This window comes from Nerophis ophidion, linkage group LG25 (genome assembly GCF_033978795.1).
Source record: "Nerophis ophidion isolate RoL-2023_Sa linkage group LG25, RoL_Noph_v1.0, whole genome shotgun sequence".
Classification (NCBI taxonomy): Eukaryota; Metazoa; Chordata; class Actinopteri; order Syngnathiformes; family Syngnathidae; genus Nerophis; species Nerophis ophidion.
Window position 1 is genome coordinate 7,956,302 of NC_084635.1, and position 14,430 is coordinate 7,970,731.

Below are 14,430 nucleotides of genomic sequence, written 5' to 3' on the forward strand. Positions count from 1 at the left end.
GACACAAACGGCAGTGACTAGGATGGCGGAAGCGGGAATCGAACCTGCAACCCTCAAGTTGCTGGCGCGGCCACTTTACCAACCGAGCTATGCCACCCCAATGTCATCAGTTTCTGATTTATTAAATTGTATAACAGTGCAAAATATTGCTCATTTGTAGTGGTCTTTCTTGAACTATATGGGGAAAAAAGATATAAAATTAACTAAAAACTTGTTGAAAAATAAACAAGTGATTCAATAATAAATAAAGATTTCTACACATAGAAGTAATCATCAACTTAAAGTGTCCTCTTTGGGGATTGTAATAGAGATCCATCTGGATTCATCAACTTAATATCTAAACATTTCTTCACAAAAAAAATAAATCTTTAACATCAATATTTATGGAACATGTCCACAAAAAATCCAGCTGTCAACACTGAATATTGCATTGTGATATTTTTTTCCACAGTTTATGAACTTAAATTCATATTTTGTTGAAGTATTATTCAATAAATTTATTTCTAAAGGATTTTTGAATTGTTGCTATTTTTAGAATAATTTTCTAAAAATCTCACGTACCCCTTTTTTCCCCCCTTATATTTATATAGCGCTTTTCTCTAGTGACTCAAAGCGCTTTACATAGTGAAACTCAATATCTAAGTTACATTTAAACCAGTGTGGGTGGCACTGGGAGCAGGTGGGTTAAGTGTCTTGCCCAAGGACACAACGGCAGTGACTAGGATGGCACAAGCGGGAATCGAACTTGCAACCCTCAAGTTGCTGGCGCGGCCACTCTACCAACCGAGCTATGCCACCCCAATGTCATCAGTTTCTGATTTATTAAATTGTACAACAGTGCAAAATATTGCTCCTTTGTAGTGGTCTTTCTTGAACTATTTGGGGAAAAAAGATATGAAAATAACTAAAACTTTTTGAAAACAAACAAGTGATTCAATAATAAATAAAGATATTGACCCATAGAAATAATCATTAACTTAAAGTGTCCTCTTTGAGGATTTCTAATAGAGATCCATCTGGATTCATGAACTTAATTCTAAAAATTTCTTCACAAAAAAAATAATCTTTAACATCAATATTTATGGAACATGTCCACAAAAAATCCAGCTGTCAACACTGAATATTGCATTGTGATATTTTTTTCCACAGTTTATGAACTTACATTCATATTTTGTTGAAGTATTATTCAATAAATTTATTTCTAAAGGATTTTTGAATTGTTGCTATTTTTAGAATAATTTTCTAAAAATCTCACGTACCCCTTTTTTCCCCCCTTATATTTATATAGCGCTTTTCTCTAGTGACTCAAAGCGCTTTACATAGTGAAACTCAATATCTAAGTTACATTTAAACCAGTGTGGGTGGCACTGGGAGCAGGTGGGTTAAGCGTCTTGCCCAAGGACACAACGGCAGTGACTAGGATGGCACAAGCGGGAATCGAACTTGCAACCCTCAAGTTGCTGGCGCGGCCACTCTACCAACCGAGCTATGCCACCCCAATGTCATCAGTTTCTGATTTATTAAATTGTACGACAGTGCAAAATATTGCTCCTTTGTAGTGGTCTTTCTTGAACTATTTGGGGAAAAAAGATATGAAAATAACTAAAACTTTTTGAAAACAAACAAGTGATTCAATAATAAATAAAGATATTGACCCATAGAAATAATCATTAACTTAAAGTGCCCTCTTTGAGGATTTCTAATAGAGATCCATCTGGATTCATGAACTTAATTCTAAAAATTTCTTCACAAAAAAAATAATCTTTAACATCAATATTTATGGAACATGTCCACAACAAATACAGCTGTCAACACTAAATATCGTATTGTGATATTTTTTTCCACAGTTTATGAACTTACATTCATATTTTGTTGAAGTATTATTCAATACATTTATTTCTAAAGGATTTTTTGAATTGTTGCTATTTTTAGAATAATTTTCAAAAAATCTCACGTACTCCTTTTTTTTCCCCTTATATTTATATAGCGCTTTTCTCTAGTGACTCAAAGCGCTTTACATAGTGAAACCCAATATCTAAGTTACATTTAAACCAGTGTGGGTGGCACTGGGAGCAGGTGGGTTAAGCGTCTTGCCCAAGGACACAACGGCAGTGACTAGGATGGCACAAGCGGGAATCGAACCTGCAACCCTCAAGTTGCTGGCACGGCCACTCTACCAACCGAGCTATGCCACCCCAATGTCATCAGTTTCTGATTTATTAAATTGTACAACAGTGCAAAATATTGCTCCTTTGTAGTGGTCTTTCTTGAACTATTTGGGAAAAAAAGATATCAAAATAACTAAAACTTTTTGAAAACAAACAAGTGATTCAATAATAAATAAAGATATTGACCCATAGAAATAATCATTAACTTAAAGTGTCCTCTTTGAGGATTTCTAATAGAGATCCATCTGGATTCATGAACTTAATTCTAAAAATTTCTTCACAAAAAAAATAATCTTTAACATCAATATTTATGGAACATGTCCACAACAAATCCAGCTGTCAACACTAAATATCGTATTGTGATATTTTTTTCCACAGTTTATGAACTTACATTCATATTTTGTTGAAGTATTATTCAATAAATTTATTTCTAAAGGATTTTTGAATTGTTGCTATTTTTAGAATAATTTTCGAAAAATCTCACGTACCCCTTTTTTTCCCCCTTATATTTATATAGCGCTTTTCTCGAGTGACTCAAAGTGCTTTACATAGTGTAACCCAATATCTAAGTTACATTTAAACCAGTGTGGGTGGCACTGGGAGCAGGTGGGTAAAGTGTCTTGCCCAAGGACACGACGGCAGTGACTAGGATGGCGGAAGCGGGAATCGAACCTGCAACCCTCAAGTTGCTGGCACGGCCACTCTACCAACCGAGCTATGCCACCCCAATGCCATCAGTTTCTGATTTATTAAATTGTACGACAGTGCAAAATATTGCTCCTTTGTAGTGGTCTTTGTTGAACTATTTGGGGAAAAAAGATATAAAATTAACTAAAAACTTGTTGAAAAATAAACAAGTGATTCAATTTTAAATGAAGATTTCTACACATAGAAGTAATCAACTTAAAGTGTCCTCTTTGGGGATTGTAATAGAGATCCATCTGGATTCATCAACTTCATTTTAAACATTTCTTCACAAAAAAATACATCTTTAACATCAATATTTATGGAACATGTCCACAAAAAATCTAGCTGTCAACATTGAATATTGCATTTTTTATGAACTTACATTCATATTTTGTTGATCTATTATTCGATAAATATATTTATAAAGGATTTTTGAATTGTTGCAACATTTTTGGAAAATCTCACGTACCCCTTGGCATACCTTCAAGTACCCCCAGGGGTACGCGTACCCCCATTTGAGAACCACTGGTCTAAAAAGTAACGTGTTTTGAAAAAGTTTCATTGTAGTTATTGCACTAAATAAAACATCGCGACTATCGGTTTGAATCGGGAATCGCGATGAATTGAAACGATTCCGAATCGATTCGGATCAAATCTTTAGTTGCCCAGAGATTCACACTCATAATGTAAATTTTTACATGATAAACTGGGAAAAATGACATTTATATCATGCGCTGTCATCTGTGTCAATAGAATCGTTCACGTTTCAGCCTGCAAAAATTCCACTTGTAACTAAAGAAAATATGTTGCTGTAAGCTGTAGATGTTTTTTTTTTATGTTTTAGTTGTGCATATGCTAACTTTAGCTCTGTCATTACGTCTGAGTGACCGTAAAATGTGCATATTTTGTAGCTGTAGTCTCGAACACTGACAAACACACACCAACTATAATTGCAGTGCAAGTACCATCAAAAAATAGCTACTAAATAAACCATAGGTTTTTTAAACAGTTAATTAGCACTTGAGTAGTTTTATTTGATTGGGGATAGGTTGATTGGCAACACTAAATTGGCCCTAGTGTGTGAATGTGAGTGTGAATGTTGTCTGTCTATCTGTGTTGGCCCTGCCGTGAGGTGGCGACTTGTCCAGGGTGTACCCCGCCTTCCGCCCTATTGTAGCTGAGATAGGCGCCAGCGCCCCCCGCAAACCTCAAAAGGGAATAAACGGTAGAAAATGGACGGATGGATTGATTGATACTTTTATTAGTAGATTGCACATTTCAGTACATATTCCGTACAATTGACCACTAAATGGTAACACCCGAATACGTTTTTCAAGTCGGGGTCCACGTTAAACAATTCATGGTATCACTTATTATCACTTATTATGAGGCGAGAGTTCACCAAAATCCCATTGTTATAGGGCCGTCTAAAATGACAAGAGGTGACTAGAATTGAAGTTTAACAATATTTTGCACAAAACGGGAGAAACTACGAAATAGAAATAGAAATACCAACGCCGTGAGAGAATGAACCAACCTATCCAAAGGTCGAAGTATCCTCTAAAACGAACTAACTTCTAACAACTCTACGCTGCTGATCCGCCTCCGCTTGAGATGGTTTCCTGTGGACGGGACTCTGGCTGCTGTCTTGGATCCGCTTTGAACTGTTGGAGCCACTATGGATTGAACTTTCACAGTATCATGTTAGACCCGCTCGACATCCATTGCTTTCGGTCCCCTAGAGGGGGGTTGGGGGGGGTGCCCACATCTGAGGTCCTCTCCAAGGTTTCTCATAGTCAGCATTGTCACTGGCGTCCCACTGGATGTGAATTCTCCCTGCCCACTGGGTGTGAGTTTTCCTTGCCCTTTTGTGGGTTCTTCCGAGGATGTTGTAGTCGTAATGATTTGTGCAGTCCTTTGAGACATTTGTGATTTGGGGCTATATAAATAAACATTGATTGATTGATTGTCCTCATTGGTTGTTTCGGCTTTGCAAAGATCAAAACTGAAAGTTAACTTGACACAGAAATGCTCTTCCTTCACGCTCTCTCCAGGCTGGTACTTCTTGACAGCATAAAACTGGAGAAAATAATATGCGTGAGTGGGAGTACATAGATAACAAAACAGGGTGAGCTCATCACGTGCATCTCTTCTTGCAAAGCGACGGCCAATTCTAAGCCATCCTATTCTGGTTGAACGTGGACAATATTCCTCTAACACTGCCTACTTACTCAAGTAATTATTTAAATCAGTACTTTTAACTTATATTTTTAGTCATATTAGACAAAAGTGAAAGGACTTTTACTTGAGTATAATTTTTGCTATTTTACCCACTCTTGGGGAAAAAAATGAAGAAAATCCGAATCAGAATCAAAAGTAGTTTATCAATCCCTGAGAGGAAATTCAGATATTCAGCACAAAACATTACAGGGAGACAGAAATAGGATCGCTGACGGGTCTGCCAACTTCCGGCGTACCTTACAAAAAAAAAGGTAAGAAACAGGTAAACGCTGGGGGGCGAGTAAAACAAATATTCAGTCAAAGGCTGATCTCCAGGGAAGGGGTCCATACTGAGGCCAAGGGAAAAAAACCTCATAGCCATAGCTCACATAAACATGTTACATAGAATCAACAAAACTTCTCCGAGTCCAAATATTTGCCCAGCTCTGGCATAGTCTAGTATCTGTCATTTTAACCGCAACTCATTTGTTTGAAGGGGTTAAAGCAGGGGTCGAAAACATGCGGCCCCGGGGCCAATTGCGGCCCGCGAAAAGTTATGTGGCGGCCCGCACCTTAATATGTAATTTAATGTTGGTGCGGCCCGCAAGTTGTACATGAATGACGCTTTATAGCGTCATACTTGTATACCCTTGATTTTTCCGGGGAAACTCCCAATTTTCAGTGCTCCTCTGGGGTAAACATTCACCCGAATTTCCCCCAAACAACAATATTAGGGGGCAACGCGGAGGTACTGCCTTTAGCGTCCTTTACAACCTGTACAACCTGTGCCATCCCAGTCACATGTTGTATTTGGCTTCCGCAGACGCAGTAAGCGACTGCAAGACATAGTTGATTAACAGCCACACAGGTCACACTGAGGGTGGCCGTATAAACAACTTTAACACTGTTACAAATATGCGCCACAATGTGAACCCCCACCAAACAAGAATGACGAACACATCTTGGGAGAACATCCACACCGTAACACAACATAAACACAACTGAACAAACACCCAGAATCCCTTGCAGCCCTAACTCTTCCGGGCTACAATATACACCCCTGCGCTGCCCAACCCCGCCCCCTATTGTAGGGGTTAGTTGCATGTTAGATTTTTTAAGAAATCTCTTCTTGCGGCCCAGCCTCACCCAGTTTCTGCATCCAGTGGCCCCCAGGTAAATTGAGTTTGAGACCCCTGGGTTAAAGCAAAACCCCTGTTATTTTTACCTAAAACCTGCTGATATATTTTGCTATTTGTTACATTGTTGTTGTGTTTTGCTTAATTGTAAAAGATGTCTATCGAGGAGGTTGTGTGAGAAGTAAAAGAGGAGCAAAGTTCATATGTTGTTTATATTCAGTGTTTTATTGTTCATAGTTAATATTGTAAATCCCACTTTCTTTATTTTATTGTATATTTTGGGTGTCTCATTCAGTAAAAATCTGTAAAATCCCATTCCGTTTTTTTTTTCAGGTGGTCTGTCGTAAGGTTTTTACAATTCTATCGGACATTGTGACTTTTGCCAGCTCTGGCATAGTTTAGTATTTGTCATTTTAACCGCAACTCATTTGTTCGAAGGGGTTATAGTAAAACCCCTGTTTTTTTACCTAAAACCAGCCGCCATATTTTGCTGTTTGTTACATTGTTGTTGTGTTTTGCTTAATTGTAAAATATGTCTATCGAGGAGCTGGTCTGAGAAGTAAAAGAGGAGAAAAGATCATATGTTGTTAATATTCAGTGTTTTATTGTTCATAGTTAATATTGTAAATCCCACCTTCTTTAAAAAACTGTAAAATGTAATTTGGTGTAAAATTCCATTCTGTTTTTTTTTTCAGGCTATCTGTCATAACTTTTTTTTAGAAATCTATCGGACATTGTGACTTCTGGTATTAGTTTTCCAGAAAAAAAGCGACCCAAACACACTTACTGTACAGCAATTTTTTACAGATAAATGTGTATGTATCATTTCTACACACATATACTTTGGCCCCTCAGACACTTTTTTACTCTCAATGTGGCTTCAGAGTCAAAATATTTGCCCAACTCTGGCATTGTCTAGTATTTGTCATTTTAACCAACTCATTTGTTCGAAGGGGTTAAAGTAAAATCCCTGTTTTATTTGACCTAAAACCATCCGTCATATTTTGCTCTTTGTTACATTGTTTTTGTGTTTTGCTTAATTGTAAAAGATGTCTATTGTAATTGTAAAAGATGTCTATCGGGGAGCTTGTGTGAGAAGTTAAAGAGGAGCGATGTTCACATGTTGTTAATATTCAGTGTTTTATTGTTCATAGTTAATATTGTGAATCCCACTTTTTTTATTTTATTGGACATTTTTGGGTGTCCCGTTCAGTAAAAAACTGTAAAATGTAATTTGGTGTAAAATTCAATTCTGTTTTTTTTTTCAGGCTATCTGTCATAACTTTTTTTTAGAAATCTATCGGACATTGTGACTTCTGGTATTAGTTTTCCAGAAAAAAAGCGACCCACACACATATTGTACAGCAGATTTTTACAGATAAATGTGTATGAATAATTTCTACACACATACACATTGGCCCCTCAGACACTTTTTTTTTTTGTCAATGTGGCCTCCGAGTCCAAATATTTGCCCAGCTCTGGCATAGTCTAGTATTTGTCATTTTAACCGCAACTCATTTGTTCGAAGGGTTTAAAGTAAAACCCCTGTTTTTTTTTTTTTACCTAAAACCAGCTGATACATTTTGCTGTTTGTTACATTGCCGTTGTGTTTTGCTTAATTGTAAAAGGAGCTGGTCTGAGAAGTAAAAGCGGAGCGAAGTTCATATGTTGTTAATATTCAGTGTTTTATTGTTCAAAGTTAATATTGTGAATCCCACTTTCTTTATGTTATTGGACATGTTTGGGTGTCCCGTTCAGTAAAAAACTGTAAAATTCAATTTGTATTCTTTTTTAGAACTCAATTGGACATTGTCCAATCAATCCAATCCACTTTATTTATATAGCACATTCAAACAACAAGAACGTTTCCAAAGTGCTGCACAGCCATGTTAAAAACAATATTAAAAAACAATATTATGCTCCACCAATGACTTGTGACTTATGGTATTAGTTTTCCAGAAAAAAAGCGACCCAAACACTTACTGTACAGCAGATTTTTCGAAGTTCGAAGGGGTTAAAGTAAAACCCCTGTTTTTTTTTTTTACCTAAAATGAGCTGACATATTTTGCTGTTTGTTACATTGTTGTTGGGTTTTGCTTAATTGTAAAAGATGTCTATCGAGAAGCTCGTGGGAGAAGTAAAAGACAACCGAAGTTCACATGTTGTTAATATTCAGTGTTTTACTGTTCATAGGTAATATTGTAAATCCCACTTTCTTTATTTTCATGTACGTTTTGGTTGTCCGGTTCAGTAAAAAACTGTAAATTTCAATTCCGTTTTTTTTTTTTAGGCTATCTGTTATAACTTTTTTAAAACTCTATCGGACATTGTGATTTTTGTTATTACTGTCCCTGAAAAAAAGGGGACCCCAACACACCTACTGTACAGCATATTTTTACAGATAAATGTGTATAAATCATTTCTACACACATACACATTGGCCCCTCTGATACTTTTTTACTCTCAATGTGGCCTCCGAGTCAAAATATTTGCCCAGCTCTGACATAGTCTAGTATCTGTCATTTTAACCAACTCATTTGTTCGAAGGGTTTAAAGTAAAACCCCTGTTTTTTTACCTAAAACCAGCCGACATATTTTGCTGTTTTTTACATTATTGTTGTGTTTTGCTTAATTTTAAAAGATGTCTATCGAGAAGCTCGTGGGAGCAGAAAAAGAGGAGCGAATTTCATATGTTGTTAATATTCAGTGTTTTATTGTTCATAGTTAATATTGTGAATCCCACTTCCCATAGTATGTTATTAATATTGATACCGCTGTTGATATTATAAATTTTTGTTTGACTACTTTTGGATTGTTTTGTGTCATCTTTGTGCGTCCCTCTCAATTGTCGCGTTGATTGCTATTCTGAATGTTGCTGGAATTGGAATTAAGTTAATATGGTATTGTTGGGTATTATTTTCTCGGATTGATTGATAAAACGGCATGGAGGTATTTGGGAGAGTGGCCGTGCCAGCCACCTGAAGGTTCCTGGTTCGATCCCCACCTTACACCAACCTCGTCTCGTCCGTCGTGTCCTTGAGCAAGACACTTCACTCTTGCTGCTGATTGGTCATGGTTAGGGCCTTGCATGGCAGTGAATGTGTGTGTGTGAATGGGTGAATGTGGAAATAGTGTCAAAGCGCTTTGAGAATCTTGAAGGTATAACCCATTTACCATTTAAAGAATTAAAAAAAAAAAAAAGGGCCGCTAAACGGTCAATTTCTACATTTCGTGTTTGATAGCCAACCAATATAGAATTTTTTTTCCGGGCAGGTTTGGAAAAAATGGTGAGTTTTTGTGCATATTTGTGCATTTAATATGCATTTTGTGCTGGTGTGAAAGCATGGAATTCTTTAAACAAAGACTTAAAAAGTTGTACCATCCATCCATTTTTCTACCACTTATTCCCTTTAGGGATGCGGGGGGCGCTGGCGCTTATCTCAGCTACAATCGGGCGGAAGGCGTTGTACACCCTGGACAAGTCCCCTAGAGAAGAGTTACAAAAAGAGAAAACTGGAATTATATCACCCTGAATTTTGATTTAGATTGGACGTGTCATTGTGAAAATGCTTTAACGAAAATGACAAACCCCGTTTCCATATGAGTTGGGAAATTGTGTTAGATGTAAATATAAACGGAATACAATGATTTGCAAATCCTTTTCAACCCATATTTTTGAATGCTCTACAAAGACAACATATTTGATGTTCAAGCTCATAAACTTTGTATTTTTTTTGCAAATAATAATTAACTTAGAATTTCATGGCTGCAACACGTGACAAAGTAGTTGGGAAAGGGCATGTTCACCACTGTGTTACATCACCTTTTCTTTTAACAACACTGATCATTTGCAAAAAAAAAAAAGTTTATCAGTTTGAACATCAAATATGTTTTCTTTGTAGCATATTCAACTGAATATGGGTTGAAAATTATTTGCAAATCATTGTATTCCGTTTATATTCACATCTAACACAATTTTCCAACTCATATGGAAACGGGGTTTGTTAAAAGTATGTTGGAGTTCAGGTGTTGGTGGAGGGAACAGTTATAAAGTCATTAGGGCTGCGAATCTTTGGGTGTCCCACGGTTCGATTCAATATCCATTCCTGGGGTTGCGATTCTCGATTCAAAAACAATATTTTTCCGATTCAAAACGATTCTTTATTCATTCAATACATAGGATTTTAGCAGGATCTACCCCAGTCTGCTGACATGCTAGCAGAGTAATAGATTTTTTTTTTTTTAAAAAGCTTTTATAATTGTAAAGGACAGTGTTTAATCAACTGATTGCAATAATGTAAATTTGTTTTAACTATTAAACGAACCAAAAATATGACTTATTTTATCTTTGTGAAAACATTGGACACAGTGTGTTGTCAAGCTTATGAGATGCGATGCAAGTGTAAGCCACTGTGACACTATTGTTTTTCTTTTTTTAAATTTCTTATAAATGTCTAATGATAATGTCAATGAGGGATTTTTAATCACTGCTATGCTGAAATTATAACTAATATTGATACTGTTGTTGATAAAATTCATTTTTGTTTCACTACTTTTGTTTTGTTCTGTGTCGTGTTTGTGTCTCCTCTCAATTGCTCTGTTTATTGCAGTTCTGAGTGTTGCTGGGTCAGGTTCGGTTTTGGAATTGGATTGCATTGTTATGGTGTTGCCGTGTATTGTTTTGTTGAAATGATAAAAAAAAACAATACAATCAAAAAAAAAAAAAAAAACGACTTTTTAAAAATGAGAATCGATTCTGAATCGCACAACGTGAGAATCGCGATTCAAATTCGAATCGATTTTTTCCCACACCCCTACCCGCTACCATATATACCAGGGGTCGGGAACCTTTTTGACTGAGAGAGCCAAAAAGCCAAATATTTTAAAATGTATTTCTGTAAGAGCCATATAATATTTTTTTTAACACTGAACACAACTAAACGTGTGCATTATTAAGCAAGAGCAACATTTCTAGAGTAGAATAGGTCTCTTATTCTTTGTGTCTCCTCTCAATTGCTCTGTTTATTGCAGTTCTGAGTGTTGCTGGGTCAGGTTCGGTTTTGGAATCGGATTGCATTGTTATGGTGTTGCCGTGTATTGTTTTGTTGGATTGATAAACAAATAAATAAATAAATAAATAAAAAAAATAGATTTTTTAAAAATGGGAATCGATTTTGAATTTAGATTTGAATTGATTTTTTGCAACAATCCTAGTAAAAAGTATGTTGGAGTTCGGGTGTTGGTGGAGGGAACAGTTATAAAGTCATTTAAAATAATTTGTGTTAAAAAGGGGGCAGATAAATACAAGGGAGTAGGTTTGATTTTGAGATTGGTGGGGACACAAAAGTGCTCCAACGCAGCACTCTGAAAGTTTACTTTTTTTTTTTTTTACATTAGCAATCATAATTTCACGTCTTGCAGATGTTATAGGGTAAAGCATCTAAAATGAAAGCAACTTGGAAGAGTTCTCATCTTTACTCTTTAGTGTAGGGCTGTAGTGCAACTGTGCATCATACTGTCAATCAACATAGCCTACTGTCCAACAACAACATCAGAAATACATTCATGCAATACAACATTGTAAATAAACATAAATGAACTGTAATAATCTTTTCCCCAACTTGTGTTTAACCTTCCTCTTGTGTTAGCTTTCTGTTACCATCTCTTATGTTAACGGGTCGGTTTCGACCCATGTCTTAAATCAGCTGTAAAATACACTAAAAACTATTATCTATCATCCAATTTGTTTCTCATCTCTTGGTTACCTCGTTAGGCTTCCTTATCCTTGAAAATATTGGTTTTAATATTTTTGGTTTGGGCCATTGGGCCTTTTTTTTGTCAGTATACCCCTCGATTTCAATTTTTGAAAATGGTAAAACGAACCTCAAGAGAATCATATAAATAAAAAAAAGGTTGTTGTGTTACCTAACTATTACTAAGGGGTATTAGAACACATCTCTTAAATAAATTTGTTTTATTTATTTTAACTATAGTAACATCTATGGTGTTACGGGTCAATTTCGGCCCATGTATATTTACTTCAAGAAAAAGGCTAAAAGGTATTTTTTTCAGCAACAGAAATCCAACAACCAATCAAGCAAATGAAACCAAGAGAAATAGATTACTAGTTCCAAAACTAATAAAAAAACAAAATCAGAGTGGCAAAAAGTGACACTTTTAGTGTCCGTCTTTTGTTTGTTTTTGTACAGGATAACAAGGTCAAATGAGAATCCACTAAAGCTCACATGATTGGGAGAGGAGCTGGCAGTCAGTGTGTTCAGTTTTGGCTCTTATCATTGCTTTATCATCTTATTTTTATAACTGGGTCGAAACCGACCCTAACAACACCAAGGGCATAATTTCTACCAGAGCATTTTATAATTTATTGAAAAAAATTAAAATGTTTTATTTTGTTGACAAAGAGGTTCCCGACAAAGTCAAAAAGCTTTGATGCAAAAAAACAAATGTATGTGGTGTTTTTATGCATTTAAAAACTAAAACGGGTCAGTGGCACAAGACGAAGGTTAAACATGTGAATTCAACTACTTTAGTCCGTTTTTTAACATCGTAAAACCATCAGCTGTCTTTTTCTACGGACTGCAACAGTCCGTTGTCATGGATACATGACAACTTCCATTCATAGCAGTCATACGTGCCTGAGGCGGAGTGATAGCCTACACTGTGATAAGGCTTTAGAATAGTAGCCGTGCTCAATATTTAAACCACGGTTAACAGCCAATCAGATCACCGGATTTCACCTTTCCGTTTTATTTTTTGATTTTTTTTTAGTTTCATGTAACATATTTACAGTACAAAAGCAGCAATAGAAAGAAGTAGATGAAGGGAAAAATTGTGAGTGATTTAACCTTCGTCTTGTGTTAGGGTCGGCACCGACCCGTTTTAGTTTTTAAATGCATAAAAACACCACATACATTTGTTTTTTTGCATCAAAGCTTTTTGACTTTGTCAGGAACCTCTTTGTCAACAACATAAAACATTTAAATTTTTTTCACTAAATTATAAAATGCTCTGGTACAAATTATGCCCTTGGTGTTGTTAGGGTCGGTTTCGACCCAGTTATAAAAATAAGATGATAAAGGAATGATAAGAGCCAAAACTGAACACACTGACAGCCAGCTCCTCTCCCAATCATGTGAGCTTTAGTGGATTCTCATTTGACCTTGTTATCCTGTACAAAAACAAACAAAAGACGGACACTAAAAGTGTCACTTTTTGCCACTCTGATTTTGTTTTTTTATTAGTTTTGGAACTAGTAATCTATTTCTCTTGGTTTCATTTGCTTGATTGGTTGTTGGTTGTTGGATTTCTGTTGCTGAAAAAAATATGTTTTAGCCTTTTTCTTGAAGTAAATATATATGGGTCGAAATTGACCCGTAACACCATAGATGTTACTATAGTTAAAATTCTTAAAATGAAAAAATAAATAAAACACATTTATTTAAGAGATGTGTTCTAATACCCCTTAGTAATAGTTAGGTAACACAACAACCTTTTTTTTTTATTTACATGATTCTCTTGAGGTTCGTTTTACCATTTTTAAAAATTGAAATCGAGGGGTATACTGACAAAAAAAAGGCCCAATGGCCCAAACCAAAAATATTAAAACCAATATTTTCAAGGATAAGGAAGCCTAACGAGGTAACCAAGAGACGAGAAACAAATTGGATGATAGATAATTGTTTTTAGTGTATTTTACAGCTGATTTAAGACACGGGTCAAAACCGACCCGTTAACATAAGAGATGGTAACAGAAAGCTAACACAAGAGGAAGGTTAAGGTTAACCTTCACCTACGGGGAGGGTTAACAATGGTAGAGGGGACCGAGCATTGACTTTCACCTGGGAAAAAAAGCGGAGGAAAAGACGAGATGCGGTGCTAATTTGGAGCTAACGTCTGGATAGGTGGGACTGTTTTTTTCCACAGTGAGGACATCCAATCACACGTAAGTTAGCGTGAAAGCGGCAACCAATCAGGGAGCGATATTTAGGTTTGAGGCGGGACTTCTAGCAGAGACCGACATTTAACCCTTTCTGTGCCATAATCATTGACTAAACATTACGGGCAGCGCTTGTATTGATAGTGACTACAATTCTACGCCCTTGGTTAAATATAAGAATAGTATTCTTCCGTCTGCTCCTTTCTGATCATGTAAATGTATAAGAAACAAAGAAACAAGGAAAGTGTCAACTGCACATGGC

General features: G+C 36.1%; 1 protein-coding gene across 1 annotated transcript in view; it reads left to right on the forward strand.

Annotated features, from left to right (window-relative positions):
* The window catches only part of lrrc4cb (leucine rich repeat containing 4C, genome duplicate b), a 340,611-nt gene that overhangs the window by 205,551 nt on the left and 120,630 nt on the right, over positions 1-14,430 (forward strand). The window lies entirely within an intron of this gene.